This window comes from Convolutriloba macropyga, chromosome 11 (genome assembly GCF_964194025.1).
Source record: "Convolutriloba macropyga chromosome 11, txConMacr16.3, whole genome shotgun sequence".
Taxonomy (NCBI): Eukaryota; Metazoa; Xenacoelomorpha; order Acoela; family Convolutidae; genus Convolutriloba; species Convolutriloba macropyga.
In genome coordinates this window covers 19,164,939-19,192,563 of record NC_134478.1, presented here as the reverse complement: position 1 = coordinate 19,192,563, position 27,625 = coordinate 19,164,939, and the positions used below count along the sequence as shown (strand labels likewise).

The window sequence follows — 27,625 nt, the reverse complement described above, 5'->3', positions numbered from 1 at the left end:
TTTATTTAAAGATTAATTGAAATCTCATTTCCTTGGAAATATTGAAATTGTCGATACTTACTGTAAATAACCAATAGTCTTATTTCACTGAAAAGATTTTTTTCTGAATTTTGCTATTGCTCAAGCCGGAGTTCTGCAAACGAATTTCTTTCATTTTTGCGAGCTACCCACTAAGTGTATTTAAAAAAAAGACTAATGCATTTAAATTTTTGATGGCCTGAGTTTAGTTGAAATGGCTGCCACTTTGTCAAACTTGCCATGAATGATGAGTTTTATGAGGATCTGCACTTTTCATTGAGGTTTTGAAACGTCGTCGGTTTGCATCACAATTTCTTTTTGCATTGGCTTACTTTTGTCACATCTCTAATATTGCCTTTTTTGGATTGAAGGCTTGTTTGAGCAAATTGTTATTTTTATGTTAAAAAAAGAGCTTCACATGTTTGAGTATTTTGCGCCATATTTAGTTCAAAGTCCTCCTTCTGTTATAACTAAAAGTTTTGGCACATTTCATAAACGTAGGCATTGAAATAGATTTTAAAAACTTTGCCAATGTTTCTGTAATTTTTATTCTATATCAGAGGGAAAATATTTTTTTAAAAAATATCTCGGCTTAATTGTTTGTTTCGGCTGCTCAAGAATATTAGCAGAACCGAAATATCACAACCTGGTTCTCGAGCTCTATGCGGGGCTATTTCGTCACTGAATCAGATTGTTTAATAATTTTGTAGAAAAAATAGTCGCTCGGACGTATTAAAGGACCGTAACTATAATTCTGATCGAAGTGAAGAAAATCCTTAGTTATAATCTATGTTCAATCTCGTGCTGAAATTTGCAGGGCTTCAGTCAGTGTTAGTGATGTTGCTAGGTTTTTGTCAAGACGAATCAACCAACTTAAAGCTCAGAAGATCTTAAGATCTAGCAAAAATTAGCAAAAAGACCAAAGTTTTTGAAGAATCAAATTTATTATATATTACTCTGAGAGCCAACTGCACTTGGTATCAGTTTCTAATGGTTCTAATCTAATTACAATATGGTTTTACTATTCAAGCAATAGGGTTAAAGTAAAAAATAAGGTAAATATCATTTATCACATCATTGTTACTGTTTCTGGTTAATCAAGAAAGTGATTTAAGTCGTTGTTCACATAGTAAATGTCAAATTAATGCAATATATGCTTTTGTTGACATAAGCACGGATGACTAAATGCCTCAAATGAAGGGTATTTGACCTTTATTGTACTCCTAAGGTATCATAAATAAACAATTCAAGCATTTGAACAATAAATGGCAACATATCAAAAAATGCCAATTTGGTGCCATATTAGTGCTAATAGCCACACTTGCGGGTTTGATGTCATAACGTTCGTTGGGTCCATGGATGGCTTAGAGGTTACCCTAACCGTTGACTATTACCCAATGTTTTCGTGGTATGATCTGGATAATATGAACAGAGCCTTTTCAAGGAGGTGCACGTTCCTTCGCAATTGTACTTGGTGGACATCAAAGATACCACTACACACTAAGTTTTCTTAATTGCGGTTGGGCTGAAATTTTTTGTTCCGAAATTATTTTTTCTACTGCAGAAGTCAAAAACCAAGAACTTAAATTTACGCCGATTTTTTCTAAAAACAATACATTTACCAATTTTTGATTCTACTTCTACGGTTAAAAGTGTCAGTTTCGGTGCCCTACTGCGCAACTCAAGTTTGTATGGCACCTCCAATGTGCGACCCAAGTTGGTCTTGTGAGAGCCAATCTTGTCTCTGGATGGTCTGCTACCGGCGTGAGCTCTGATCACAGCTGGATTGAGTCACACATCTCATCCTAGATCTATCTGTTCAGAATTTTCAGCATTATAATTTTAATTTGATGCAATTTATTGCAGGACGCAACATAAGGAATGACATATACTTGAAAGTACTTGAAAGCGATATACATCATTTTCCAATCTTTTCGAAAGCTTGTGGCTACATTTAAAGCACAACACTTTGCTTCCAGTTAATCAATGTTTAGTGTTATGAATTTCCAATATTAATTGCAGCGAGAAACATTGTAACTCTAACCAAAAAATTCAGTTTTTGATTGATATCATTGTGTGTAGATAAAAAACTCTTTAAGTTTCTTAAAAAACGACTAAGAATCTGCTCTAGAATCCATTCGTTATGCATCTTATTTTTTGTTCTTTAAAAATCAAAGGTATTAAGTCAAAGAGAGCTGGCATAGTTGTTCTATATTAGTCCCACTGAAAACACTTTTGAAGTAACATTACTGAGATGCATTGCTTTGTGCCATTAGTAATCATATTTGTTCAGGCTCTGTTTTTTCACAGGGGACATCCGTTGCCAATGGGGTCCATATGGAGACGAATTGACCCACAAGATACAATAACAAATGCCCCATATGGCCTCCAATCGAGTGGCACTTTGACTGAAGGGACTCTAGGAACCCGAAGGCCACTGTACACTGGTCCCGCAGTGGAGTCGGCAGCTAGACCCATGCTAGGAAAAATCGGAAAGTCATCAAAGCCCATGCTAGGAAAAATTGGAAAAACTGATAAAGTCGATGAGCGATAGCGCGGAACTTCCAGATTGGATGATTGCCAAAAATGTTTCTCACGGAGCAAATTATTTAGGTTATGGGTCCATATTATTTTTGGAGTTGTTTTATGCATCATCTTGTGAAATTTAAATGTCTCGTTCCTTCTCGCATTGTGCAGGTACGCAGCGACTGACATTTTGTTATTCAAACGCCAAAAAAGTCACCCATGCTATTTTGAAAGATCAATTTATTAAAACTTGTACCACATTGGTATAATCTTGCATGACATTGAATAGGTTACTAGGTCCTGAATGCTAGATTAATATAATAAAATGGGATGCGAATTATGATTAGCTTTAATCCTTAGTAGCAGGTGCCCCTGCTAAAATTTAGCAACTTTGAAAAAATCAAGAACGAAATAAAGCAAATATAATAGGAGGATAATCCTAAAAGACGAGCGTTTTCGGAGTTCACGTTCACTATTCAAAAAATAAAGAGATAGAAAATGCGTAAACCTGACGCCTCTTTACTGCTAGGGCCCCGCTTTGTTTTGCACCCCCCTTTTGCATAATTAAACATGCTGTTAAAGTTAGGTAAGTCAACAAATATGAAAAATATGCATTTATTAAAAGCTACAAAGCGGTAGTTCAAATGCATTGAATAATTCAATAATATTCAATAATTCAATAATGAAAGCATCATTGAAAGTTCCTGTATAACATTTTGGGTGTCATCAGCTACATAATGGGTTAGATATTTTTGATTTTTGAAGCAAGTATTCTAAAACTGCCTTCATTCTACGTATGCACTTTTCTTGCAATGTAAGGTAAAAATTGCTTACAAAAGGCAAGAATTTAGTTCAACGGCTGCTCTCCCACGTATAACAAGGAAGCTTTACACCATCCAGCTTACTTTACCGGTTCCAAACCTTTCCGGTTATTATGGGTCTGAAGTTTGTTTCTGTAACTGTATATCCGCTATATTTTTACCGGTGCATTGCTCATTCAGATAACATCTATTTGCTAATCTTAGTTTTTTCAATATCATATTTGACTGGATTTGCTACAGATTATACAATACGGGATCTCTTTTTGTATACCTTTTCAATATAAGAGTGAAACAAACCTGGCGGTAGTAACAACTGAACTGCAGCTTACAAAATTGTAGATACACAGGACCCACAAGTAAATAATTTACTGCTCAAGAATGATATTCAAAACAAAACATGGTAACACGGAAAGCTGCACTTTCCACATAACAGGCGACAAGGAATCAAAAAATACAACAAACAGCCTTACAATTTGAAAAACTAGTAATTTCTACTATTCTACATTAACATTGTTCATTCTAGAAACAGGGGTTCCCTAGGGTAACGATTAGCCCAAGGGTACCACATAATGAGGTCTTTTTATATCGACTTCAAACTGTAGGAAACCACCAGAGCTTGGAGCTTAGCAAATCTCAGAAAAAAAGTGACTCAAAAGATGTTCAAAAATTTAGGTCTTCGGAGGGGATTTTCAGCCATATAAAATAGCACGGTCTCAACAACGTAAAACATTGGCAAAAAAATATTTTGCTTTTGTCCCTGGTTATGATTGTTCTGCGATGCAAGCCCCGAATAGTAGTCACGAATAGTCACGAATTTGATCATCGTTTTGGAAAATCGTGTGTTGATGAGCACGCAATCTCGATCACCAAAGCTCAGAAATAACAGGTCGTCACTAATTGCGGTGGGGAAAAGCCAACAATTATGCAGCTCAGCACTAAACCCAGGTGAAGGACGTTTGATTGAAGATGTTGCCTGTATGGCAACACCCACTAATTTAAATGATTGATTGGACAAAAACCAATATTGCATTGTACACTGCTCATTTCTGTGCAGCGAGTCTTTTTAGCAGACGGTGAATGACGACTTTCAGCCCTTTGAAACAGACTTCGAACGAAAAAAAAATTAACAATAAACAGATTTAATTTCAACTGAAAATTAAAACAAATCTGAGCTGCTATAAATCTCAGAAACGGCAAACAATGGAACCATGAAGATTACTTTTACTGTGTTAGCCTCCTTTCGTGAACTGATATTTCCACCGAAAACACGTGAGGCCGCCGACACTTCAAGCACTCCGTGTCAGATATCTCGGCCTATAATAAAATTATTCTGCTAGTACTGATTTGGTTTTTTTGCTAAAAAATTACAAAAAGAATTTTAAAGGTTAAATTTATAGGTTAAATTTCTATCATAATCTAGACTTTTGATCAAATTTAAATAACTCAAACTGCCCCCGAGCTTGCTTCAATCAATCGGCAAAAAACTGCTAATTTCTTCTGGTGGCTTGCGTGATTGGCCGATATTGCTCTCGCATCATGTAAGATTTTTATCATAAGGAATTTACATTTGTTTCTAGTATAAACAAACGAACCGGGTTTATTTACTAAAACTTTTGTTGCTAAAACTTTGCTAGCTATCATGTCAATCAGAATCATAGTCGTTATTTTTTATTCCATTCCTTTTCTTGGAAAAATTTGCCGAAATTTTTGAGGTTCAAACAAGCGCATTATCTTGTTGATACAGCCCTCGAACGAAAAAACATAACAAGCAACAGATTTAATTTCAATTGAAAATTGAAATAAAATGATTCTGGCTTGAATAGTTTTCATACAGGTTTCTGGTGACATCTACGTCAAATTCGTTTCAAATTTTCGGACACTTTTTCTTCTGTTTCCAAAAAACATGTTTTTGTAATCTCTTTTCAAATTCGTCTGTAAAATATTAATAGGATTCAGATCTGGATTGTATGCCGGCCATTCCACTATCGTCAATTTACTTTTCTTGGAAAATTTTACCAATAGTCTTCGAGTTATGCACAGGTGCATTATCTTGTTGAAACAGACCTCGAACAACAAATAAAACGAGACAGATTTGATTTCAACTGAAAATTTAAAAAAAAAACAAATTTTAGCAGCTGAAAATCCCAGAAACGGCAAACAAGGGAACCATGAACATTAACTTTACAATTATTTTCTTTTCGTTGTCTGATAATGTCATTGGAAGCACGAGAGGCCAACATTTCAAGCACTCTGTATTAGATCTCTCGGCCTATAAAAAAATTATTTTTTTTTGGTATTGATCTGATATTTTTGTTAAAAAAACCAAGCACATTGGTGCACCACTTTGAAGAAAAACACTTCCTTTTACCTCAAATTAACTTTTCTGTAACATTTTAAACAAACGCCATATTTGAAAATTTGTCTAACTGTACTTCTGGAAATTGTATTGTAGCAAAAGGGAGCGTTACTTGTCACTCTCATACGCTCCAGGGGTGGTTTTTAGATCTTTTAAAACAACGCTAGCTAACTTCCTATTTTTCAATCAATTTTGGCGGTCTTTTGATCAAATTTTGGGCCTCAAAACTGTTATTTTTAAGTATCGTCGCATGCATATTGTGCACGTGATATTGATTTCAAATTCAATTTTTTTTGTATAAACATATAATCAATGAAAATTGGGCATCTTTTAGCGTAACAACTTGGCAAACAGTGAAAGAACAAAGCGGTTTAACCATCTTTTCTGTATAAGCGTTGATAATAAGAATAAGATTTCTCTTAAAACTTCTAAGTTTCACACTTTTTTTTAATCCTTGAAGCAAGTCATGCTTATGAAGCACGAATATTTTTTTAAACGCGAAAATTATGCTGCACGTATATTTTTGGTACGATAGTGTATATACTTGCAAAAAACGATCAGTACCAGTAGTTTTTAATGATATACTACTTTTGTAATGTTTGAGTGCTAAGACAAATTTGGTGGTATGAGAAAGGGCTGAAATTTTGATAAGGGCTTGTCAAGACCACATGTTACGCATAGAATACTTGTTTCTGGTACAACAGCGTCGTTTGAATATTTAATTCTAAGGCAATCATCGCTTCAAAAAAAATTTTAAATAAATTCTTATGTTCAATCAGATCATCAGCGTATTCTTATTTCAGATCAAAGTTTTCATAAAATAATCCTCGTAAATTCATAAATATACATTTACTAACAACGCAAAATAAATTAACAGTTTTAGTAACGTATCATTTCTACACAACATAGAAAAATATGAATAACAAACGCTTTATACACGTCAACACTTCAATATTGTGTTTATATTATCTAAATGTCTCACATTTCCTCTCAGTAACACCATCGCAACAACAAAGATTATCTGCAATTGAACCAACACCAAGTTTTCTCCAAAACGAACATCGCTTAAGCCGAATCTGTATACATAATCCACCACATTAAGCGCTGTAAACACTTGCAATACAATTAACAACTCCAGAAATAACCTCGCAGTTATAATATGAGCAGAAAAGCTTCCCATAATTGTCCCCAAGGCATCGTTCAGATCAATCTTCGCTTTCAAAGCGTTTATGGTCGACTTGATGAAAATATTCAAGTAAAAGTAACCGAAAAGTGAGCTCACAATTATAACTATTGCGAAACCAAGGGGTAGTAAAAGCCACCGAAACCCATAGACTTCATTTGATTGGCTGGTAGTTTTGATTAACACGAGCCCTCGCAAACAGTGGGCTGTAACACAAACAAGCAAGAATATCTGAAGAACCATAATCCAAATTCGGGCTCCTAGTTTGTGCCCCAAAACTAAAAACATAAAAATGACTATTAGCGATATTGTCGTAAGCCACAAATGGTCGTCAAAAAATTCGTTCATTGTTTGATCACGACTTTTGATTTCACTGTCACTTTGATATGCGTTTATAACCATCTTGTTTTGACTGATATATGAAAAGAATATAGTTTCATACACACAATTTGCTTTGAAAATTCATGACACGTATTTGTATTAATGAAACTATAGTACGTTCACTTATACTGTAAAAAATAGAACGCTTTGTTTGAGTTTTGCCATTTTTTATCCGGCTATACGAACTTAACGCTTTAACAAAAGCTACTGAATACAATTTGTGAACAATGTAAAATGCCACTGTGACAAAAGCGTGCAGAAACTAGCTTTTTAAAGCGTTTTATTGTTTATCGGTTTAATCAGTAAACATATGTTTTAATAAAAACAAAAATAATATTGCTGTTTCCGTTAAAAACGAACTAAAGGCTCTTTTTTACGATAAAATCAAACAATAGAAACAGCTTAAAAGTCAATAGAAGAATTGTTAATGCTAGCAATGTTTATTCAAAAAACATCTATTTCAGAGAATGGATAATGATTTCATAAAGAAAAATGTTTCAAGATAACATAATAATGTTTCTGATTCTGGTACCGAATATCTTATACGATGACATTTGTCCAGAAAAAACTTGCCATTCGTTTGAATCAATAGCAGTGAAGTGGAAAAATTGGAATTGCAATTAACCAGGTATAATCATGCGTGATCATTTTTGTGGTTTTTTTAAGATCTACCAAGATTGATTATGTTTCGCTATACTGGCACCATAGTTGTAGGTTAGGCCTGCAGACACCTCAACACATAGCATGAGCAGAGTTGAGGTGCCTGAGGATATTATTGTTGATGACCAGACTAACATTTACGATTCAATGTACGACTGAAAAGTCCTAGTAAAATCTTGCGGTGTTTGGAAGAAAGATATGATTTTTACATGAGTACTAAGGTTCAGATATGATCTTCATGTGGCTGTGTAGAATCATACAGTCGGGTTTCTCCGATCTAAAAGCTTTCGTTTCAAAAATTCTGCTACTAGCTCAGCAGAAATCGAACACTAGTGGCTCCTTCTCTCAAAGTTGTTTTCCCCTGGCAGCCATTATGTCAGAAGATTAATATTTTGTGATAGTAAATGATGATGCGACTGACAAACCCCAACTTTTCTGAACTGGTTGACAAAGTTATTCAGTCTAAATGTATTTAAGTGCATGTAAATTTCCGTTTATCACTATATGACAGCTTAGGTACCGAAACATTTTGGAATCGAAACAACTGTTTTGACCATTTTCATGTTCACACATTTCTTTGGGATCTTCATATATTTAAAATTATTTCATTTTCGATATGATTATTTTCAAGATTCCAAAAATTGAACTTGTGTGATTACTATGGATAATATACTTCTTTGACACAGATCTTTTTGTGATGATCATTTAGAGAAAAAAATCAACTGAAGAGTTTTTCAGTATTTAAACAAAAATAGTTGATTTTAGCATTTTTTACGTGGACAACCACCTTCAGTCATAAGAGTAAAGGCAAATAATTTTCAGAAAAGTAATTAACAAAATATATTTCAGTGTTAACTGAAAACACTTCGACGAAGTTCTTTCGTTTCACGTGATCGTTGTATATAAACACCACAGCTTCAACTCGGAGCTTCAACTCGTTCAACAATCGAACGAAGAAGAACCTTAACATTTTTTCATCACGACAATTCACCAACAATAAAAAGTCCCTTTGATTTTTTGATTTTTTACTACTTTCAAAAAAATAAATTGACTAAATTGAGGGATATGACAGCATTGTAGCAGTGTTTGCCCGAAACGAGTGCCAAGTCTTCATCGGCACTTCTCCACTGAAACAGTACAGAACACGTCTTGTTCCAAGTCTTATAACTTGTGAAGACCTGTCAAGATTTTTCAGGTCTAAGTCAAGTCCTGGCTAATACTTTGCATTCATTGAGTCAATTCGTGACCCAGATTTGACAACTCCTGATTATTGCACAGTTATTAGGAAGAGTAGAGTTATCAGAAGACTTTATAAATAATTAGTTTATTTTAAAATGAGATGAAATTCTTCATATTTTTTACGAGAAAATTGTTAATCTGACCAAGCTATTTCTGACTTGAGCATCTATTAATTTAAAATGTCCCTTATATTCACTCTGAGAAATTTTCTTTTTAAAACCAAAGAAAGACTGTTAAATTTGGGCGATATCCGATATTTTTCCTTTCTCTCAAGTGGACTTTGTAGAAGTGCTCGCGTTTTGTTGTTTTTCTTTGTTTCACTTGGGAGTAATCTAAGGTGCGCCATTTTATATGGTGGCTTTTTTGTTTGGTTGCGTAACGAAAGAATTCGAACACCTAAACACTTTACTCAAAACTGGTTTCAAGACTTGTATACTCTCGGCCGAGACTTTAGCGTTGTCAAGCTTTCAGCGAGGTTTGACTCAAGACCTGCAAAGACTTAGTAATTGAGAAAATTGAAGTCTAAAAATTGACATGAACAGAGTTAATTTACAGTACTGATCCAGTACACTTAGGTTTATTGAGTCAACACTAATCAAGACTTGAGGTTTAGTTCGGGTATGAATACATTACACTTGAATCTAAAAAGCTCTTGAATGTTTTAGGTAATCTTTTTCAGCTCATTTTTTTCACACACTAAGTCATGCCTGTTCATCACACTTCCTTTACGGCTAAAATATGCTTATTTGTTTTGATTAAGGTGACCGAATGAACGACAGAAGATATGTTTTTACAAGCCTTCAAATTTCAAACAAAAATAAAACATCAAACCACGTTGAGTTGTGAGTTTGGTGGAGCACGTCAATTAATTTCTACAAATTCCGTTGACGTCTGAAAAGTGTGCAACTCATCAAAATAAAAGTCAAAGATCAAAGTGTTGTGTATGTAAGTTTATTGAGTAGATACATGTTTCAAGAAATTTGTGTTCTACTCGAATCAAACAAGTCCTTTTTGACAATCAACGCACGATTTTGAGCTTGTTTACAAATTTCTATTACTTTTTAGCAGAAAAATTCTAGATGCCAAACAAAATTTTACGGGTTAAATATTTAATGAATCAAATTTTAAGTTAGAAGACCATTATAGAAAAAGTAGTTATTATTTTTTTTCCATACTGCTTGTCTAATTGGACTTTCTTTGATTGAAATATCTAATAAACTTGCAAAAACTGATTCTTGAAGTGTTTATCCCACTCCATAATTTCAATTAACATCAAGAATTTTCCTGCTGAAAAGACATTAGAAAATTCTGAATAAACTCAAAAGCGCGTTTTGATGTTCAGGTATTGAATTTTCAGCGTTTCGTACATGCTGTTTTTGAAAAATGTTTCTGCTTGTCTTAAACCAAGAGCCAAAAACTACTGTCAATGGCAACCAAAGTTTAATTTTCGATTTTGGCAAGATTTATTCACATCCGTTAAGGCTAAATTTTAGGCCAGTCTTCGTTAATCGATGTCAAAAAGTGGACTAAAACTAATAAGTTGCTAAAATTTGAACACTCGCTCCGAGAACTTCGATGAAGCGTTGTACCATATCAGCCCAAATCAAGTGTTCTGGTCGGAATCCGAGGGGACGCTACGAGCAATGAGCAATGAGCCCAATTTAGCTGGTGACAAAAAAAAATTCCCCGCAGACCAAAAAACAGGGACAATGGCATTAGAGGAAGAGTTAATAGTTATAACCGACCTCCACCTACCTCCGTCACCGATCTCTGCCACTGACCTCCACCCCAAAGATATAAATGCACCAATATATGGTATAAATCGAGCTAGAATGGCTTTTGAGGGCATCGCTATTTTAAAAAATTCATGCATGAGATCCAGTTTTTCGAAATTTTCAAAATTTGCTATGTTCTTTGTATGTACAGTGAAACAATCTGTGCAGTGTTGGCCAATAATGTAAATGAGGCTGCTAAGAAGAGGGACAGACTGGGATGTTTCTTAATGTAGTCTGGGCAGACTGGCAAAAGTATTTATACTTCGTTTTGTCTGGTTCAGTACTGGTTACTATTGAAAGTCAATGGTACAGCAATGAAACTCACTGCGAGCAAGATCCGGGTAAAAACATTGATCAGGAGATTGATGAGAGGCACCCTCGAACTCGCATGCTTGCAACTGAACTGTTTGTTGCCTTTTTTGTTCCTCTAAGCTTTTTTACAGCTGAAACTTGATTGAACTAGTTCAAACAAGTTTGAAGACTTAATTGCGCTATTAAGCTTCTGACACTATAATATTCTATAGAAACGTCATATAAAGAATCTCTTTTAGAAAGTTCTACTGACGAGCTTGCCTGTGAATAAAAAACTTATCAGACTCTTTCTACTGTTTTCTTCTTCATACTCATACTCAAATTAGATGCATTCGCGTCTCATATGGTAGCTGATTTTCAGCTAAAATTGAAGACGGACATTTGAGAATATGGGCCTCAAATGACAGTTAACAATTTTAAAAAGATGCTAAACAAATATCTTTGGAGAACAATGTAGACAGATTTTCAGAAATTAGTAATATCTTTGGTGACTTAATTTAAGCAACACGCTTACTTCCTGATAAAACATCATCATCGCTTTATATTCACGTTTCATATAGACCAGTCCACGTTTCATATTTTATAATAATTGAAAAAGCCCTAATGTTTTTGAACATGACGACCACCAAATGATTTCGATATCTTTTGCCCGATTTCGCAATAGAAACTTACGCTTCTTTGGAATTGAGCGACAAAATTTGTCCACTAGACTACCCACTATGAAGGTCTAAACTTCTGATTCCACAAATAGGATGTGCTTATGCCCACACCAAGTATGGCGCACGATATCAAAGATTAATTAGAACATTTCCGGTTGGAAATTTAAATTTTACCACTACTCTTGAGCATTTAACTTTAACATAAGCCCAATTATGTTGAATTTTTGCGACCACCCGAGTTGACCACCATAAACCTTTCTTGGCAACCATATCCAAGCTATATATGGAGTTCATGGTAACTTGGCAACCATATAGCTGACCATTCAAAAATATCAACATTGCTCAAAAAGCTCTTAAAACACTCATACATTGCACTCTGAGTGGAAAAAAACTCTTCAAGACACTTGAAAAAAATTCAAGTTCATGGTGTCTTGGGAACCATATCCAAGACCATACACATTTATGGTGCCATGTAAGTTGCCATGTATGGTAACTTGGCAACCATATAGCTGACCATGCAAAAATATCAACATTGCTCAAAAAGCTCTTAAAACACTCATACATTGCACTCTGAGTGGGAAAAAACTCTTCAAGACACTTGAAAAAAATTCAAGTTCATGGTGTCTTGGGAACCATATCCAAGACCATACACATTTATGGTGCCATGTAAGACCATAAAAGTCAAAGTCAAAAATAACAAAAAAAAATACGGGGAACAGGTAAATTAACGTCTTCTGACGACATTAAGCCTTTCAAAAAACAAATTGGGTCAGTTTTTTATTTTGTTCAATTTTTTGGCAACCATATCCAAGACCATAAATATTCATGGTCTTGCTTATGGTTGCCAAGAAAACCATGACATCACAACGAGTTTTGTTCATGGTGTTCTTGTGAACCATGAAAAAGCCATCATGGACTTCTTGGCAACCATTGAAATACCATAAATGGTTTTCTTGGCAACCATGGCAAGATCATGCAGGAACTTTTTTCATGGCCTCTATGGTACCATATATGGTTCTTGGATATGGTTGCCAAGAAAGGTCAACCCGGGCAAACCAAACTTACAGACTGTTTAATTTGTACCCAAGTAGCAAAAACAACTGAGTTGCAAACAACAACAAGTAGCAAAAACAACTAAAGAAGGAACTGTTCAACACCATCAGATTTACGCTTAAATTTTGATGGATTCTTTTATAGAGGAATACGACAAGCCCTACTCACACAATGCAGACTTAATAACTAATTAGGAGGGATTTCTCCATTGAGGAATTTCTCAAACCCTGCATCATATAATCCAAATTATAAGCCAAAGATAAGTCCGAAGTCCGTTCAGTGTAATTTTATAAGAGGCATCCCTTAAATTATTACTAATTGGTTTTTTAAACAAGAACGAACAATAGCAAAGGTCAATAGATAGAATTGCATTTTTCATTTCTGATTTGCCTTCATCCCGCAGTCCGGGACAGCACACCTAAGTTAATACAAATCAAGCGTTATCATTCGTATAATTTGCCTATCCATTCTGAGCTGAAAAACGCCTTCTAATTGTCAAAAAAAAATAAAATGCGCAAAAATTAGGCAAAAACTGGATACCTAATCCAGTTTTTGCCTAATTTAGCCAGAAACTTGCAGCATTATGAGATTCAAGGCAGTTTTGAAAAGCATGACCGATGAAAGTGTTATGAACCTTTTGAGTTATATTTGTTTGACTGAATAGATCTCCTGCTAATTCTACTAACTTCATTCAATGGTGTCTATAAGATGCAGGTGATCGGTTTTAAAACTTTAAAAAAGATTAGGATACTTTTTTGTTTGTATAAAAAATAATTCTCAAAAAAACTACGTCAAAACGTGTACCTAAAAATGAGAAAAGGAAGGAAGTGGAAACTTGATTACTCTTAAAGTCGCATAAAATAGTGGCTGAGATTCAGCCTGATCTGCTTGATCTCCCTGTATATACGTGCAAAATTTTTTGCCACAGCAATTAATGCTGAAGTACCACGAGAGCCGTTACAAATGAACGGATAATTAATCCCGCATCGGAGCTAACGTATATAGGCGTTAGTTAATCATTCTTTCACTGCGCGCTACACCAATTAACGCTCGTAAAGACTACCAGTACACAAAAATTCAAACAACTTAATTCGACTTACTTAAATTAACACAACTTTATGCCTCTATCTCCTCGCTCATAACCAGGATAGAAAATGTGCGTTGTTGAGCACAAGTGGCCTGTATCACCGCACTTACTTTTGATTTAAATTACTTCTGCTTTTGACAGTTGCAATGCAAATCTTTCCCCCAAATTTGAATACAGATGAAGCAGATTGCTTCAGGGGAAAAGACGATAAATTCGCACAAAAAGCCCCCAAAAAACCATAAAAACTGCGGTTTTGGAAAAAGAAGAAGGGCAGAAAACAGGCGGCTGCGTGATCAATAATTGATGCTCTCAATTCTTAGAGTTTTATTATTTTTTGGAGTTTCAGTTATTTACCCGTGAGATAGAAAAGAGTTAAATCTCTTGCCTTCTCGGCCAAAAGAAAAACAAAGAAACACCTCACTATGATCGTGAGCTTGTGATTCGATCCCTATCTGATCAAACTAAGCTGAAAGAAATTTATAAAGTCTCTCAGCGAAATGAGACGGAAAAAAAATTAATGAGAAATAAGAAAGCCAAGAAACACCAGCAGACAACCGCTTTGTTTTTCCTAAACTAAATCTAGATATTCCAAACAGAAATACATCAAATGTTCAAAGATAACTGATCAACATTTTAAGAGCACAATTCCTACAAGTTAGAGATTGAAAGAATCATCCATGAGAAATTTAAAGAACTCTCAACGCTACGACAACTTCACCAACAAACAGCTCAATCGAAACAATTCTTACACTGCGTAAGCTTGTTTATTTAAACGATCTATTTATTAATTGAACTTTTCAGCCCCCTATTTGATTTTTAGTTCAGATCTATTAGCGTGAACAGGTCTTGGGCATATGTATTTGTCTTCGACTTGTTTACTCCTTTTATCAGAGAGATCGGCAAACATACAGGGATTCCGAAGTGTGTGATCCGTAATAGCCCGTTTTGTCTGATAACACCGTTTTTGCTTTTTTCTTGACCTTTAAGTCATAGGATAATAAACAGAGAGGGGGTCGTTTGTTCCAAGTGTTTCATAAACCAACTCTTGCAGGACTAAAAATCTTTTGTTGCTCTAAAACTGTGAATTCCTAGAAACAATTGAATAGGTGTTTTCACTGAAACATACAAAAACGCGCACAAAAATCTGAACATAAATAGAGAAAAATCTGGACATAAGCCCACAAAATTCAGGACTTGAACGCACCAAAGTCTGGACAAGAACGCCCAGTGTTGTTCAGCCTTGTTATTAAAAACTAACATCTATAAAGTGACTTATACAACCCTTACTCCAAAGTACACACTTAAGTGGCCTCCTTCAGGGCAAAAAAAAACAAAACTGTTAAGTTCCCAAGCCCTCAAGAAAACCATAATTGCTGCGGTTTTGGAAGAGGGGAGAGGCAAAAAACAGGCGGCTACCTGATCAATAAATGATGTTCTCAGTTTTCAATTTTTTTTATTTTTTGGAGACTCAAAAATTTATCCGTGAGATAGAAAAAAAATTAAATCTCTTGCCTTTTTGGCCGATAGGAAAATTAAGAAGCACCTCGCTATGAACGTGAGTTTGTGATTCGATCCCTATCGGCCGAAATTGAGCTTAGTAAATTTCTAATACTCTCTCAGCGAAATGGGACGGAATAGAAGTTAGTGAGAAATATGAAAACCAAGAATCAGCAGCAGACAACTCCTTTGTTTTTCCTAAACTAAATCTAAGTATTCCAAACAGAAATACATCAAATTTTCAAAGATAACTTATCAACATTTTAATCTCAAAATCACACACATCGAAAAACGCGCACAAAAATCTGAACATGAACGCAGAAAAATCTGGACATGAGCCCACGAAATTCAGGACTTGAACGCACGAAAGTCTGATCAAGAAAGCCCAGAGCTATTAATCCTTTTCATTAAAAACTAACATCTATAAGATGACTTATACAACCCTTACTCCAAAGTACACACCTAAGTGGCCTCCTTCAGGGCACAAAGACCAAAACTCTCTTAAGTTGAAATAATTTTTTCAAAATAAACTACTTTTGTTGTTAAATATCATTTTATTGAATCTAAGTTCATGGCAACATTCTTGTCTAGTGAAATCATAAACAGATCAAATTGACATTTCCACATCTTGAAATTCTAATACCCACACAACAGTGTGTTCAGTATGGCAGTGCAAAACTCATAGCATTGTAGTTAGGTAGTTGTTTCAGCCTCCCAGTTTCTTTGTTGAGACAAAACAGTTTCCTTTTTATTTCATTGTTGACAAGAATTGGACTAAAAACGCTAGTCTCCTTGGGTGAGTTGCAGTCAACACAATTAAGGATTGCGTTCGGTTCTAGCTAGAACGATGAATGCAGTTCCTAAGATAGGAAAACTAGCACATCCTCAGAAATAGGGCATCTATTGTCAGTAATAACAGGCGTTCTCTTCAGCTTCTTCCTAAATGTCCAACAGAAACCGCCCAGTTCTTCAGTGCCGTGTAGAAGAAAAGGTAAGCTTTTTTGGAAAAAATGTTTTCATGCATTCATACCGTCACATTCACATTATCAAACGCTTGGCCAAATGACTTGCCATAATGGAACATAGATGTCGCTTAGTCGTGAGTTGCTTGCCGTTTACTCTTTTCTACAAAGGGAAACAGAACTTGCTGCAATGTTTCATAAAAACTGAAGTATCTGGAAATTCATCTGGAAAACTTGAATCTCTAAATCAACTAAAAACGAAACCATATTAAAATGCGTTGCAAAATTCTGGGTAGTTTTATAGGCGTTTTGCAAGCTCTTGTTCACGAGGTTGTTGTAAACTCAAAAATTGTTTATTGTTTGTTACTTGCAACCTTATGATTAGCGATCCCATTTTAAGTTTCAGTGGAAAAAAACGATGCTTTCTTATCACAGTCTTGTTATTGCCAAAAGCAATCAACTAACTAATCATTCAGGAAGAGAAGTTTGTTTTAATTTATTTTGTTATCTATTGCACGGATTTATACGGCTTGGGGAAAATTCACCATATTAACTCTGATAAAACAGAAGTTCGATATTTTGAATTGATTCGTGTAAGCTCCTTTATAGCAACAACGTTTTAACATTAGTAATGTACAAAGCAACAAGTGAAAACTTAGACGGCAAGGTTTTTTCGATGCTCTTTTACTGGTTTTTTGTCTGATGTCATTGACGTCAAAATCAGTTCGTGTTCAATCGGCAATTGTCTAGAAAACCTAAAAATATTAAGCCGAAAACCAGCTTACTCGATACATATCATGGTTCTATTTACTTAGAATTAGGTTAAATGAACTTTTTCGGAACATTCTACGTATATTAGAACGTATTTAATTCTTATTTTAAAGTTTAGAAATACTCGAATCTGATTGGCTAAAATTCGTTGTTTTATTTACTTCGTAACATCCTCCGGCCCGGAAGAAGATGTTGGGAAAACTGGTACAAGTTTTACAAGCGGGCGGACAAGTGAACCAGTCGACGTACGTAAAACGGCGGAGCGCGCGACGCTATCGGAGCCGTAACGGAGTTCCACAATCCGAGCGGTTGGGTAGTAACCCCTAGGGTTGGTTTCTTCAACTATCCAAACCAAGTCACCGGTCTTAAGGTGTTGCTCGGCAGGCGTCTGCCACTTAGAGCGTCGGTTCAGTGTCGGTACGTACTCTCTGATCCAACGGGACCAGATCGCATTAGCGTACGACTGCGCACGGGCGTAGCGTTTACGGTGGTCAAGCTCATTATTGCCGACAACAGACGGAATACCGGTAGAGTATTCTCCTAAAAGAAAGTGGTTGGGCGTTAAAGCGTTCAAATCGCACGGGTCGGCGCTTACGGGTGTTAAAGGACGCGAATTGAGAGCATTCTCCACGAGACAAAAGGTAGTATGCAGTACCTCATCCGTGAGGCGACGCGTGCCAAGAATAGTGTACAACACGCGTTTGAAGCTGCGTACCAACCTCTCCCAGATACCACCTTGATGTGGTGCACTGGGTGGATTGAACCTCCACTTTATACCTTTGTGAGCGAGCTCAGCTGCAATGTTGACAACGTTCCACTTTTCAATACTTTCTCGGAGTTCTTTCTCCGCCCCAATAAAGTTAGTGCCATTGTCCGACCAAATCATGGCAGGTGTACCCCTACGTGACACAAACCGCTCAACTCCCATAACACAAGAACTGGTGTCCATGGATGTAACTATCTCGACATGGACAGCGCGAGTAGTGAGACAGGTGAAGAGGAAGCCCCACCTTTTCTCAGTAGTACGGCGGACAGTAACATAGAATGGCCCAAAGTAGTCAACGCCAGTGTTCGTGAAGGGAGGAGACTGGTAAGCAAGTCTCTCCTTAGGTAAGTCAGACATGATTGGTTGCACAGTTACAGCTTGGAATTCTCGGCATCTCAGGCAGTGTGCTTTGATGGAACGCAAGGATGATCTTAGTTTCAGTACTGCATATTGTTCCTGCACAATTGATCTTAGGTATTCAACGCCTTGATGAAAATGCTTTACGTGCATGTGTTCAAGAAACAGTTTTACAAACGGATGACGTGCGTCTAAGATGATTGGGTATTTTACGTTAAACCCAACTTCAACTAACCGCTTGATGCGGCCCGAGGAACGGATTAGCCCATTTGGACTAATAAACGGTGAATGTGGAGCAATTCGGCTGCTCCGTTTAACGGGTTTATTGTCAAGAAGATCTTTTCTTTCGGCTTCAAAAGACTCTCCTTGCACCAAGTACTGTAGATCACGCTCGGCTTCGTCAAGCTCAGTAGGGTCAGTAATGCTACCATCGGGGTTACGGTAGCCGGCATGTTTCGGCAAAAGCCGGAGAACGTATGCGGCAATGCGCAAGTACTTTTGATAAGAACTAAACTTATCAAACGGAAACAATGAAGGAACAGGAGTTGTCTGTTTTTTGACAGATGTAGTCAAAGATACAGTGTCTTCTATGATGACTGCTTGATTGACGCCAAGTTTGATGTTATTAATGACGTCTTTGTTCGGTACGAAAGGGAAACTTGAGTTAGATAAGAAATGTGGACCATTGACCCAACTGCTTAGTTGCAAAACCTCAGCGGACATTCCACGCGTGCCAGCGTCAGCTGGATTATCCTTAGTTGCGACGTGGTTCCATTGGTCAACGCTGGTATATTCCAAAATTTCACAAACGCGGTTTGCTACAAAGATTGGTTGCTTTTCATTAGAGTTTATCCACTGAAGAACGGTCGTGCTGTCTGTCCACATGAATACTTGGTTAACAGTTACAGTAAGTGCCTGAATAATTTCGTTCTTCAGCCGAGCTGCAAGTAGAGCTGCTTGCAATTCCAGTTTAGGGACAGTCATTACTTTCATTGGCGCCACGCGCGCTTTCCCCAAAACAAACGCAAGCTCTGTTTTTATCTTGCCCGTAAGGGTTGTTACTCGGGCTCGAAGAAATGCGACGGCACTAAAAATATCCTGGGAACTGTCACCGAACATATGCAACTCTGTATTATGAAAGGGTCCACTAAAGTAACTTCGAGGAATTTTGATGTTTTCAAGCTTTGGTAAGTCAGCACTCCAGGCCAAAAATCTTTGAACCATGTCCTGTGGGAGCTCGTCATCCCATTGTTGTCCTGTGACACGCCAGATGTCTTTTAAGAGCAATCGCGCACCGACGGTAAACGGTGCGACAAGACCAATGGGGTCAAAGACTTTCGAGACAAGACTTAGGACCAAGCGTTGCGTGAGGGACTTGGTGATAGCGGAACTTGTACCCCGACTCACAACTAAAGTGTCATTAGTGTGATCCCACTTTAACCCACTTGGCATTGTCTCTCGCAGTGCGTTGTAATGCATAGTTGGCGCATGTGGGCGAGTCTTTAGCCCCGAAGATATGGCGCGTATATTGATACACTACAACGTTTGTTGTGGGGTCCTCCCGCCACAAAAAGCGAAGTGATGGTTGATCTGATGGTAACACGCCAACCTGTAGAAACATTCCCTCGATGTCGGCGGACACGGCATATGGATGTTGTCGGAAGCGAAGAAGTACGTAAATAAGATTTTGGAGCAGATCAGGGCCAGTGAGCAGAGATTTATTCAGTGAGGCGCCATGAAATTTTGCTGCTCCATTGAGCACCCTACGCACCTTACCTGGTTTGTTCGGGTTTAAAACCGGATGGTGGGGTAGGTACCACTCTTTATCAGACCGACTCTCAACCTTGTGAGCATCCGGAACCTCAATTACATACCCCTTATTTAGGTCTTCCTTGATGGTACTAGTATACTTCTCTCTGAGAACCTCATCCTTGGCCAAACGTTTTTCGAGCGATTTTAGTTGCACAAGGGAGGAGAAGTAATTATTTGGGAGCTGGATGTTGTCTGCTGCCCACAGCATTCCGACATCGTATCTCAGGCCATTGTGTATGGTGGTACTCTCAAGGACTTCGTGAGCCCTTGCGTCTGCTGCAGACCTTGAGTCGACCTGCTTGTTTGCCCCGATTGATTCAATGTCGTACCATGACTTTACTTGACTTGCTAACTCATTGTCTTGTTCGATATTCACTTTAAAGCACGTTGAGGTTAAACACGAACTTGATGGTAACGGACCGCTTAAGACCCAACCTATGGGCAAGCGTACGGCAACGGGTGAACGCTTCTCATCGGCAGAGAAGTATTCTAACGGGCGGATGGCATGATAGACATCTTGTCCGAGTATCATCTCAATGTCTTTATAGGAATATGTTACGGGATCAAGGACTGCTAAGTGTGGGTAAGTCTCTTGCAGGGCCTGTACATTAATTATATCTGAGCCGACGTTCAGACTCTCTTTAACGAAAGGGTTGACGGTGAATGGTTCGAAATCTTGTTGTTCTTTTGGTTTCACAGTAACTTCAACAACCCTAGTATCAACAACTTCACCCCTGACAGTTAATACCCTTGACAGTTAGCTTTAGTGCTTTACCGTGCAAACCGAGTCTATCTGCGAGACTACCGGCCACCCAAGAGTTACTGCAGGCGGTATCACACAAAACTAAAGCCTTGGTATCTAAACCGGACGAATTGACCAACTGCAATTCTGTCACCTGAAGGAGCCCCTTAACATCAGTAACTGATGACATTGTTGTGGTCTTATTAGGCTGGAGTTGACTAGAAGCTGCTTTACTTTGCCCTGTGTTGCCAGAAGGTTGAATGGTATTGGAATTTGTCGACTGTTTTGTTGGGAAAACCCTATCTGCTCCATGCAATAGTGTGTTATGCGAACTATTGCACCCTTCTGCTCGGCACTTTCTTGGTTGAGGGCACTGGCGGAATGTGTGCTTGTCCCGTAAGCACGAAAAGCAAAGTTTATTATCCGCCACCAACTTAGCTCTCTGGGTTGGAGTCTTTTCCTTGAAAACTCGACACTCCCATAGCCGGTGGTTACCTTTGCATACAATTCAGCGAGAGTAAGTGTTTGTGGAAGAAGATGGCATTTGCTTCTTTGTTTCCCTTTGTTGTGAATTTGATGCAAACACTTTTGAGGCTGTTTTGGTCTTGGTTACTGAAGTGCTGTTATCTTCAGGCCTTGCCTTGGTTGCGCTTTGTTTCATAAGATCGTGGGCCTCAGCCTTTTCTTTAAGCCAGTCGTTAAAGTCAAGGAGGGTAGGCTTAACCCAGTGCTTCTTAACCGTAAAGAGTGACCATGACTCTTTCATGTTTGGTGGTAACTTCTGTACCGCTTGGCTAAGTAGGGAGGCGCTCTTCAGGTCAGCATCATATGATAGTGACTTGAAAACCCCAACGAGGCTGGATATGGCTGCAGAATAGTTAATGATGTTATCACTATTGTGCATTTTAAGAGGCGGAAAGTTGCTTAGTTTATCCAAGTGTGCACTTACGACTGCCTGTGGCTGGCCAAATTTACGTTCCAAAGTCCTTAGTGCATCCTTGTACATTAAACCACAGTAAGCGAACTCGGCGATTGCAATCTTTGCTTTACCAGTGACGAGTGTCTTAAGGTATGTCAATTTAACGTCATCAGTGAGCGTTTGCGAGTCAATCGCGCTTTTGAATTGACCATACCACTCGTGCCATTGTAATGGATCGCCATTATACTGAGCAAGTTTCCATTCTGGCAAAGGGTCATTTTTCTTGCTGTTTATTGCGTCAGCTAATTCCCTAATCAATGACGCATTGTCCGGTATCGGAGGGGCAGGTGCAGACACCTGCGGACCACTCCAACTCAACGGAGTGGGCCCAACATAAGGGTATGTTGGCTGAAAAACCGGAGTGGCCAGACCAGGTACAATATTACTTGTAGTTGCAATCGGGTTTTCTTGATGTGTGCCGGATGGTGATTGCATATCAATCAAAAGGGGTGAATTCGAATATGTTTGTTGTGGAAAATTAGTAACTGATGGTGCGATGTGTGCCTGTACATTTGGAGCAACATTATTTACGGTGGTAGCGTCTTGGTTGACTAATGACGGTCTGTGCTGTGGAAAACGCAAATGGCTCATATTTGGCACAAAGTTTTGGCCAAGAGGGATATTGGGCATATCTGGGAAACGAGGAGCAACGGAACGTACGACTTTGTGTACTTGACTAGTATTATTTTGAAAGTTGTTGTGAGCGGGTGGCTGATTGATCAAAGGGGCGTGTGGAATGGGAGCAGTGAGGTTAGGTGCAAATACTGGGTTCGGGATGGGAAGGGAGTTATGATGAGCGGGTTCGGAGATGTGCTGTTGTGTGTTTGGACTTGGTGGGGGGCTTGGGTGCAGGGGAACGTTTATTGCGGGGGCTGGATGATTTGTTGTCGGAAAAGGAGGAAGAGTGGCGTTTGGTGCTCGGGGGACAAAATTATATTGTTGTCGTAAGCATATACGCTGGGCCGAATTATTTTCGGGAAGACTTGATGTTTCAGGTCCCCTGGATTGCAAATTTTGAAGTTGTACGTTGGGAAAAACCTCGGTTGCAATATTCTGATTTCCTTGTGGTGCGGACGTCTGTGGTGGAATGGGCTGTTGAATGGGCGGTGAAGAAGCCCCTGGGGCGTGTACAGAAGGCGGCTGACTATCCGCGGTTCCTTGGTTAATAATGCTTGGGAGCGCCGTGCCTTGCTGGCCTGTTTGATTCATTTGCGCCCTTAGGTGCGCCTGGTACAACGCCTGTGTGTTAGCAGCAGCCAAAAAATTTTCAGGTGGAGTATAATAGGGGTCGAGTTGCTGTAAGGTCTCATTGCTTAAAATGTAATTGCCTCGACAATTTTTTGGAATAGAAGGCCTTGAAATTTCATTGTTCTGATCTTCCACTGTTTTGCCGTTGTTGTGGCTAGGACATTCTGGAGGGTCAATCATAACCTGTGGTTCACTAGTTTTCTCCTCATTGTGAAAACTTAAAGCAAGTGAGGTGTTGATCCAGTCTTGGACAGCCTTTTCACTTCTCACTGAGCTCCTAGCACTTGCAGTTGTTTCAGATTGGCTACCTTTAGAAACGGCGTCCAGCAATTCAAATTCTTGCAGAGTTGCCTCTGCCAAACGTTTCCTGTTGTTTTCCTCCAGTTCATCTAATTCCATTTGCTTTTTCTGTTTAGCAAGGCGAATGGCTGCCTCATTCTGTTTTTCAATTTCTTCACGCTTCATCTTAGCAATTACATAATCATGTTTACGCTGACTAGATGTTTTCGAAGAGGTCATCAATGAGGGAGGTCTAGAACGAATGGAAGCCCTCGGTTCCTGAAACTCACTCACTTTATCATCAGCAGAGTTGATGTAGTTTCGTGCTGAAGTGAGGATCTTGTCGTTCTTAGTTGTCATTGCCTCCAAGTAAGACTCTAATGAAGGAACAAGTGCACTTGGATCCTCCGTTTTTCCAGCAAATGCAATCAGGTCCTCATTTTTGTCTACAACGGTCATAAATGCTTCGTTGCACTTTGTTACTAGGCGTTCAACTTTCACTCGCCTACTTTGATTAGTTATGCAATGAAGAATATCTTCATGTATAGCATGCAATTCAGCCTCACGCTTTGACCTGGCAGCGTACAACTTTTTGACTTTTTGATCAAGACTATTAGACATCACGATGTTATTATTTCCAAAGACCAGCAAACCTACCACTGCACACGGTTAATTATTGTATGCACACTCCAAATAAATCGAACCCACGCAAAACAAACCCAACGAAAAAGGCACCAAACACAGCACACTGTAGACAGTCTGTAAAACAAACCACCCAAAGAGCAAAGAAGGTCGTCGAGCACACTGTGCCCGACAAAACAGAAGTGGAGCGCTGAACGCTATGCGCTCAACGCGGAGGGAGGCAAAGGACACACGGGAAGTCGAGCGAGCAACGCGCGACGCGACGGAAACGGGACAGACGAGAGGTCGAGCGAGCAGTGCGCGACGGAACGGAAACGGGACGTGCGGGAAAGCGGGTGGAAAACGTGCTACGCAACGAAACGGGACGGTGGGAGAGAACGGGCGGGAATTGAGGTTGGATAGAACTATGTTAGCAGACCACAGCAAAAACTCAAGCAAACAACCTAGCCGTAACTCCAGAACAAACTTAAGTCACACCCCAGGAAGAAGGAGAGAAACTACTGCAAGACACTCTAACATAGTTCATAATTGGTTTATAACGACAAATTTAACGACAAACTAATTTACGGCAATGCAGTAGTACACTAAAAGAATGAAAAGGTCGAGAAATTAACTAGCCGTAACTCCAGAATAAACTTAAGTCACATCCTAGCAAAACCCAAACCAAAACAAACAATCAGCATACTAACGGTATTAAACAAACTACAGCAAAATTGAATAAATTACAATAGTGTATTTGTAGACTAAGATAGTTGGAAAAGTCAAGAAACAACCCAGCCGTAACTCGAGAATAAACTTAAGTCACACCCTGGAAGGCAACAAGACCAAACCAACTAGCAATCATACAGGTACACACAAACATAAAGCAGCAAAATAAATATACTTCAACAGAAAGGCTAGTAAATTAGTAAAGTTGAAAAGTCAAAGGGCAATCCAGCCGTAACTCGAGAATAAACTTAAGTCACACCCTAGAAAGCTATAAGACCTAAACAACAAACCAGCATACTAGCATACTCAACATACTACAGCAAAAATAACAACAAACTTCCTCACATATGATATACTAAATTGAAATCCGGAAAAAAGCGGAAGAAAACGAAAAGCGGAGTGTTGGGAGAGCGACGTTATTGAAAAAACGGAACACGGAGAATTGAAATGTTAAGGGACGAAAAGGACGCGGACGAAACGTTACAAAAACGAGCGAAGAGGCAAAATTATAGTGATTCGATCATTTTTTTTGGTAGGCCGGAGGTTGTGAAAATTTTCACAATTTTTTGTGTTTATTGAATTTCACTCAATTAACGAACCTCCCGTACTGAACTTTAATTTCGCACGTGTATTAAGACTTACCAGGTCTTGGCCAAGTCTGACAAGTCTTAGATGTGTTATGATCATAGCTTTGAACCAGTACTAATATCTAGACTTGGAATTTGACTTGCACAGTACTGATATTGACTTGGCGTTCAGTACGAGCTTCTTGTTTGAGAAATTGATTTTTGACAACCTTGTCAAAACTTTATGCTTTTGTCCATTTTTTTCTATTTTTGGTCAATTTTTTTGCAAATTCTTGTTTACGGAACGGTAATCCAGTAAACTGGACGGTTTTAAACTCAAAAATACGGTTTATCAATATTCGGTATTGATTTTCGAAAGTTTTTAGAATTGCCTCAAAATTGACCAAAAATTTTCAAAATTGAACAATTTAGCATTATTTTCTATCAATTTCCTCTATATCAGAAGTTATTTTTTTTTTATATACGAACCGACTGTATCAATTTTTTTTCGAATTTTTGGTAAATCTACCAAAAATTTTCAAAATCGATGTTTTCGCGATTCGAAAATTTTGTTTGTGCAGCGTTAATGGCGACTTTTTACTGATATTTTTAAAGAAATCGTTTAATTTTATTACCCCTTAAAAATTATTAAAAGACCAGGGATTGGGTAACTTTGCCGTCTAAATTCTCATTAGTATAATTTCAAGACATCAGAAATATGTATTGGAGGAGTCTTACAGTTTTTGTAGAAGTTTCCAATCAGATTAGCTGTTGCTACTTTAACTTCGGCCAAACACAGATTGTTGTACACCAAGAACTGCCCATTTGCAGGGAGAACGATTGGAAAACGATTCTTTAAAGTCGAGTTAAATGAATCAGACCCATGCTCTTGGCGGAATTTGTGTGCTTGCAACACCTGTGCCAATCAGTGTGGAAATTTGGGAGGCATGAAATCGAAAGTAGCCATAGGAAGGATCCAAAGGCTTCTCGTTATTCTCCACCCAACGGTTACGCGCCATGAAGTAGTCTGTGTTCTCGTAAGACTTGTTTCCAAATTGATCTTCGCCAATAAAGGTTCCCATTTTCAGCTCAATGCTTCTGCAGTGCTTGAGAAAAGTGCTTGTCACTCCCCCATTGAACTTGATAACGTTCAAAACTTGCTCACCAAATTTTTAAAGAATATCAGATTGAAAATTCGGGTCAAATGAACTCGAAGCAGTAACTAATGTCCAAGCTATCAATGTGTGTGTTGGTTCAAATTGTGTGTTGGTAAGCCGGTCGCGGTACCAATATTAACTCTGATAAAACAGAAGTTCGATATTTTGAATTGATTCGTGTAAGCTCCTTTATAGCAACAACGTTTTAACATTAGTAATGTACAAAGCAACAAGTGAAAACTTAGACGGCAGAGTTTTTTCGATGCTCTTTTACTGGTTTTTTGTCTGATGTCATTGACGTCAAAATCAGTTCGTGTTCAATCGGCAATTGTCTAGAAAACCTAAAAATATTAAGCCGAAAACCAGCTTAATCGATACATATCATGGTTCTATTTACTTAGAATTAGGTTAAATGAACTTTTTCGGAACATTCTACGTATATTAGAACGTATTTAATTCTTATTTTAAAGTTTAGAAATACTCGAATCTGATTGGCTAAAATTCGTTGTTTTATTTACTTCGTAACATCCATGTTGAACTGACATTCAAACAGAAATTTTTGATTCGTGATCATTTTACACTTGGAAGATGTTACAAGCTCATTTGAAAGTTCTTCCGGCTATTGGCTATTAACAAGTTTCTTGGCTATATGGAAACTCAAGATTGATAAAATGTACGCAAAAAACCATAGCGTATAAGTTAATTTTACAACGTATATATAAAAGAAACAGTAGCGGTTCATAAAAAGTCTGCTCCAGCCCATAGTGTTGATGGAACAAAAAGGACCCCCCCTCTTGCATGATGAGACAACTAAAATTAATATACTCTTGCTGAGGATAACAGAGGCGCATTTCAAATTTTATTTTGAATGCAATCTTATAACAACTTATTGTTTCATGCATAAACCGCACACTTTTAGAGTTCCTGATTGCTTTTTTCCGTGGATGGATGACTCTACACAAACAGCAAATGAAAATATCATTGGTATTTACCGGCTCAATTCCCATTTGATAATATTTATCGTCCTATCTATCTATCTATACATATATATATATATATACATATATAT

The 27,625-nt window shown here is 37.9% G+C and overlaps 1 protein-coding gene across 3 annotated transcripts in view; it reads right to left on the bottom strand.

The window, feature by feature from the left end:
* The window catches only part of LOC142349858 (uncharacterized), a 277,179-nt gene that overhangs the window by 175,784 nt on the left and 73,770 nt on the right, over positions 1 to 27,625 (bottom strand). The window lies entirely within an intron of this gene.